The following is a 6,889-nucleotide window of genomic DNA, read 5'->3' on the forward strand; positions in this document are numbered from 1 at the left end:
TTGTTTTTAAAAGAAAGGAAGACATTTTTTTTAAATAACAAAAAATGTTTCTTGAAGATTAACAACCAAAAATAAGATTTACAAACCTGTTTCTTGAAGAAAAAGGAAGAAACTGGTTCGTTAGGGTTTTTCTGGGAGTTCTTGTTTGCACAAAGTTCTTGAGAGAGAGTATTTGTGTAAGCATAAAGAGAAATATGAGAGGGTAAGTATGATATTTATAGGTGAAAAAAGAGAGAAAGGAGGAGAGAGAAAAATGATGCTAAAAAGATATGCAATGATGAATTTCTTTGCACGTCATTTTACTGTGATTTGGTAGAAGAGAAAATGGACCGCGTGTGTCAGAAGGACGTGCGTGATACCATAAAAATTTTAATGACATTATAAACATATGACAGTTCATCATCTTTTTTCTTTAAAAACAAAGGACCACTGAATAGAGAATTTTCAGTGATAGTTTTAAGTTTCTTTTAAAACAAAAGATCACTGAATAAGAAAGGTATAGTGATAGTTTTAAGTTAAGAAAAGAAAAAACATATCTTAAGAAAAAAATACATTTACTGAAGAGTTCAGTGATAGAAAAGAAACAATGAATGATTTCACCTTTAAAACATTTTAATCACTAAATAAGGAAAGATTCAACGATAATTTTGTTTTAAGAAAATAAAAGTAAATATACTTAGAGATATACTTACTCAAGAGTTTATTGATAGAAGGAAATACTGAAACATCTTTTTTAAAACATTTTGATCAATGAATAAGAAAAATGATGGTTTTAAGTTTTTAGAAAAGAAGATAAGTATACATACCTTAGAGAGAAAGATACATTTACTCAGTTCAGTGATAGAATAAGAACACTAAATCATTTCCCTATGTATCACTGAGTATTTCTTAGAGCTGAAGGAACTATTCCTTAGCATTCAACATTCCAAGTTCGCTGATTAACATATTAAACTTTGTTTCATCGAGAGGCTTTGTAAATGGATCAACAAATTGTACTCAATGGGTACGAAGTGAAGTTCAATATTACCATTCACAACATGATCTTTGCTAAAATAATATATGATCTCAATATGTTTGGTTTTGGAGTGAAGTATAGGGTTGTTTCCAATTGCAGTGGCATTAGTGCTATCGTAGTAGATAGGGATCTTTGAGAGCTGAAGATCATAATCGCTGAGATGGTTTTTCATCTAAAGGATTTGGGCACAACATCTTCCAGTGGCAACACATTCATTCTCAGCAGTTGATATGGACACTGAATTTTGCTTCTTACTTGTCTAGTTCACCAACTTTCCACCTAGAAACTAACAACCTCTAGTGATGCTTTTCTTATCAATCTTGCAACCTACAAAATCCCTATCCGCATAACCAATTAGGTTGAAACCTGAGTCTTTGCGATACCAAAGACCCTAGGTTAGGAGTACCCTGCTAACTATCACGGCTGGCTCGCCATCAATATGCAGGTACCTTATCAACTACCGCGGCTATCCTACCATTCAAAACAGGTATCCTAGTAACTATCGTGGCTGCTCCGCCATCTATACGCAGGTACCTTATCAACTATCTTGGTTTCCCCGTCCTCTAACACAGATACCCCACCAGATATATAATGCTCAACATAATAATTTAACATCGAAAAATATTACAAAGAATAATAACTGGTTAAATATTCTCCTCGGACAATATATGGCTGAGGATTGCCTCACCAGATAACACTTGGGCGTTATATGCTCTTAATGGACAACACTTGGGCTATGAAAGCCTTCACTGGTCAATACTTGGGTGATGAGATGCCCTCATCGGACAACACTTGGGAGAGGAAATGCCCTCACCGGTCAACATTTGGGCGTTGAAAGTCGTCACGGTCAATATTGTAAATGATAAATACTCAATCTGAACAAGGCTTTGGGCGATAAACACCCAATCCAGCTGATACCTTGTCTAGTAAAGGTCCTTATCGAACAACACTATGTTCGATACAAGTCCTCATTGAACAACACTATGTCCAATAAGAGTCCTCATCGGACAACACTATGTCTAATAAGAGTCCTCATCGGACAACACTATGTACGATAAAAATCCTCATCGGACAACACTATGTATGATAAAAATCCTCATCGGACAACACTTGGGTACTAACCAGTCCTTAACGGATTATGTAAATGAATTATAAAAGAAAGGGTAAACTTAGCACTTTTATCATATAACAAAATAACTGTAAAAGTGTTATAAACAGATTTATCAAAACAATGTAAAATTCACCTTGTATGAAGTTGGCCAATACCAATCAAACAGGCTCTACTCACTTTTATTAACTTCTTCTAGAAATACTCAGATGAAAACAAAACCAGCCAAAGAAAAACCTTCTCCTATGAAATCTTTCTATATATAGTAGGATGGGATGAGGCGATGCATGCACCAGCCTCACCCCCATGCACTAAAAATAGATAAAGATTAACAAATCCTATTGGACCAGAGAAGAGTAATCACAAGGATGAGATTTATATTTTCACCACAAATCCCTCAATTCCAACAAACACCAAATTCTACTCCTGAACTCTTCCTCGAAACTCGACCAACTACAATTCAAAACTGAATATTAGAATATCCCCTCAGAAAAATTATGTCTCGGAATTCCAATAAGTAAACAAATGAGGATATTTTTCTCTCATTTCAGACTCGGGTTCCCAGGTGGCTTCTAGTCCTTTATGATAACACCACTGAACCTTTTCTAATATGATCTGCTTATTCCTCAGCGTCTTAACTTTTAAATCTGTAATCGCTTCAGGGGTTTCTTCAAAACATAACTTTTCAACAATACTGAAGTCTGGTAGTGGCATGTTACCTCTGGATTTTCTAGACATTTTTGTAGATTTGACACATGAAATGTGTGATTGTAACACCCCAATACCATACATTGCATGTAACATTTACTTCATACAGGAAATACATGTTTATACATCATTCAGGTCCCTTAATACAAGAATGTACCAGTATGAAATACATGGTCCAAAAATTCAAAAATACAAATTCTTGTACTAGACAATGATCATCTATCAAAACTATACATATCATCATCCAATCCTCATGCAGGTAAACATATAGGGAAATTATCACATTTTCCCTTTCCCCTTACCTTCAGCACTTCCTGCAATACATATTTAAAATCACAAAACGAGGGTTAGACCGAAAGTTTTAGTGAGTTACCTAAATTATGTTATTGCAGGGTGAAAATCACCAAAACTTTGTACAAAATAACTTCTCATATATATAACAAATATATGAACAAATAAGGACATATTACCAGTACCTTTCCACTTTTCAAGCCAAGCATTCAGCTATTCAGATAACATACTCCAAACCTTTATAAGTTTGAATCAACCAGGATCCATATAATGTCACTTTTAAACCTTTCCAATTAAACAAGGTTTATTTAAAGTTTCAGGCCAAACTTGTTATTTCCTCATCAATAACATCCAGACTATGATTTCCAATAAGAACCCTGATCCTAAATCTTTAAATCACAAAGAAATAAAGATTCTAGACTATAGTAATCTTAAGGGATATGATAGTAAGAGTTATATTGTATAACACACATGTACAGTTGCCACCCTTATATCCAAATGTACACCTCTCCTTGATATGCCACCCTTATCCCATGGTACACCTCTCCTTAATATGCCACCCTTATCCCATGGTACACCTCTCCTTGATATGCCACCCTTATTTCTTCATCAAAACATTTCACAAAAACAATTGCATATAGAATTAGACCGCAGTCTATGGAATTATTATCAGTTCAACTTTATCTTTTCAAAGTTCCCCATTTATATATAAAAACAAGTCAAAATGCAAATCCGGTCAAAATAGACTTGGCCGGACTTCATATCTAGTCAAGTTTTGGCTGATTTACCAAGTCCAGACAACAAATCGCCCAAGGGTTGTCCGATTACCATTAATCCGGTCAATAACTGCATTATTGTTATTGAGGATTGTGAGCTACCGATTCGGTTATTTCCTATGCCGATGAAAGAATTTGATGTAGTAGTGGGTATGGACTGGTTGGCAGAATATCAGGCCAGTATTGTTTGTAATAAGAAAATGATCAGAATCATTCTACCAGAGAAAGGAATAATTGTCATATATGTGATCGTCAGAATCATCATACCAATCTCTTGACTGTGCTGAAAGCTCAAAAGTGTATTCGGAAAAAGTGTCAGGAATATCTGACATATGTTATTGATGTGAAGAAAGAAAAGGGAAAGCAAGAATTAATTTCGATTGTTAATGAATATCCAGAAGTCTTTCCAGAAGATTTTTCTGGTTTACCACCAGACAGAGTTATTGAATTCAGAATCGATCTTATACTAGGGGCAGCACCAGTAGCCAAGGCGCCATACCGTTCGGCTCCATCAGAACTAAAGGAATTAGTTGCTTAGTTCAAAGATTTAACTGATAAAGGATTCATTCGACCCAGCACTTTACCTTGGGTGCTCCTGTCTTATTTGTTAAGAAGAAAGATTGATCTATGCGAATATGTATAGATTATTGTGAACTGAATAAGCTGACAATCAAAAACAAATATCCTTTGCCATGGATTGATGACTTGTTTGATCAGCTGGTGAGAGCAAGTTATTTCTCCAAAATTGACTTAAGGTCGGGATATCACCAGCTAAAGGTCAGGGAGGAAGATATTGCTACAACAGCTTTTCGAACTAGGTACGGGCATCACGAATTTCTAGTTATGCCATTTGGCTTAACTAATGCGCCCGCAACCTTTATGGATTTGATGAATAGGGTATGTAAAGAATATCTTGATAAATTTGTTATTGTATTTATCGATGATATTCTTATATACTCTAAGACTAAAGAAGAGCATGCAGAACATCTTCGTCTGATATTGGAATTGCTAAAAAGAGAAAGGTTGTACGCAAAGTTATCCAAGTGTGAATTTTGGTTAAGGGAAGTTCAATTCTTGGGTCATGTTATCTCAGAAGCAGGGGTGAAGGTAGATCCAGTCAAAATAGAAGCAGTTGAAAAGTGGGAAGCCCCAAAAACTCCTTCTGAAATCCGAAGCTTTTTGGGATTGGCAGGTTATTGACGTAAGTTCATTCAGGAATTTTCTAAGATAGTCGTGCCATTAACCAAATTGACTCGGAAGAACGTCAAGTTTCAGTGGGAAGAAGAACAACAAGAAATTTTCTAACTGTTGAAAGATCATCTCTGTAGTGCGCCGGTGTTGACTCTACCAGAGGGATCAGACGATTTTGTAGTATATAGTGATGCTTCAAAACTGGGATTGGGATGTGTTTTGATGCATAGAGGAAGGGTGATTTCTTATGCATCAAGGAAATTGAAGGATCATGAGAAGTAATATCCAAATCATTATATGGAATTAGCTGCGGTGGTGTTTGCTTTGAAAATTTGGAGGCGTTATCTTCTGGGGACAAAGTGCCAGATTTACCCAGATCATAAGAGTCTGCAGCATTTGTTCAGTCAAAAAGAATTGAATACGCGACAACGTCGGTGGATTGAACTTGTAAATGATTATGATTATGAAATCTTCTACCACCCAGGGAAAGCCAATGTGGTAGCTGACGCATTAAGTAGAAAGGAAAGGAGTGAGACTATTAAAACTATGGCAATGAGAATAAATTTAGTCCCTGATATTCATAAAGAAATTCTGAGATATCAAAAAGAAGCCATGAAAGAAGATTTTATCAAATCAGAAAGATTGGGTAAGATGATTTCGACTTTGGAACCGAACAATGAAGGAATTATGTGATTTCAAGGGAGAATTTGGGTACCGTGTTTTTGGGATATCCGGAATACTATACTAAATGAAAGCCATAAGTCTTGATACTTTATTCATCCAGGTACCAATAAAACGTACAGGGATTTGAAACCTTTTTATTGGTGGCCCGGATTGAAGAGGGACAAAGCCAAATATGTGGAATAGTGTATGAAATGTCTATAGGTTAAGATTGAGCATCAAAAGCCGTATGGAAGTCTTCAATCTTTGGAAATTCCTATATGGAAGTGGGATCACATTACAATGGATTTCGTCATGAAATTACCTCGAACTCCAAAGGGGTATGATACGCAATCTGGGTAATTGTGGATCGCCTATCTAAATCTGCACATTTTCTTCCTATAAAGGAGGGTTACTCTTTAGAAAAGCTGGCTCAGGTTTCTATTAAAGAGATTGTAACCAGGCACGGTGTTCCACTATCTATTATCTCTGATAGAGATAGTCGTTTCACTTCAAAGTTCTGGGAAAGTTTGCAGAAAGCTCTGGGGTCTAAAATCCAACTAAGCACAGCCTATCATCCGCAAACTGATGGGCAGAGTGAAAGGACTATCTAGACTCTCTAAGATATGTTAAGAAGTTGTGTCATAGACTTCGGGGGATCATGGGAGGATCATTTTCCGTTAATAGAGTTTGCATACAATAACAGTTACCATTCCAGCATCTAAGCGACACCGTATGAAGTATTGTATGGACGTAAATATCGAATGCCGTTGTGTTGGAATGAAGTAGGAGAAAGACAGTTAATGGGTCCTGAAATTGTTCAAGGGACTTCTAAAAAGATTGAACAGATCCATGACAGAATCAGAACAGCACAAGACCGTCAGAAAAGTTATGTTGATAATCGTCGAAAGCCGATTGAGTTTTGTGTAGGAGATCTTGTGATGTTGAAAGTTTCGCCATGGAAAGGTGTTATCATATTCGGAAAGAAGGGTAAGCTCAGTACTAGGTATGTTGGGCCATTCAGAATATATAAACGAATTGGGCCAGTAGCTTATCAGTTGGAACTACCGGAAGAGCTTAGTCTAATTCACAACACTTTCCATGTATCAAACTTGCGAAAATATTTAGCTGATCTGAGTC

Source organism: Cynara cardunculus, assembly GCF_001531365.2.
Source record: "Cynara cardunculus var. scolymus isolate 2C chromosome LG 9, CcrdV1, whole genome shotgun sequence".
Taxonomy (NCBI): domain Eukaryota; kingdom Viridiplantae; phylum Streptophyta; class Magnoliopsida; order Asterales; family Asteraceae; genus Cynara; species Cynara cardunculus.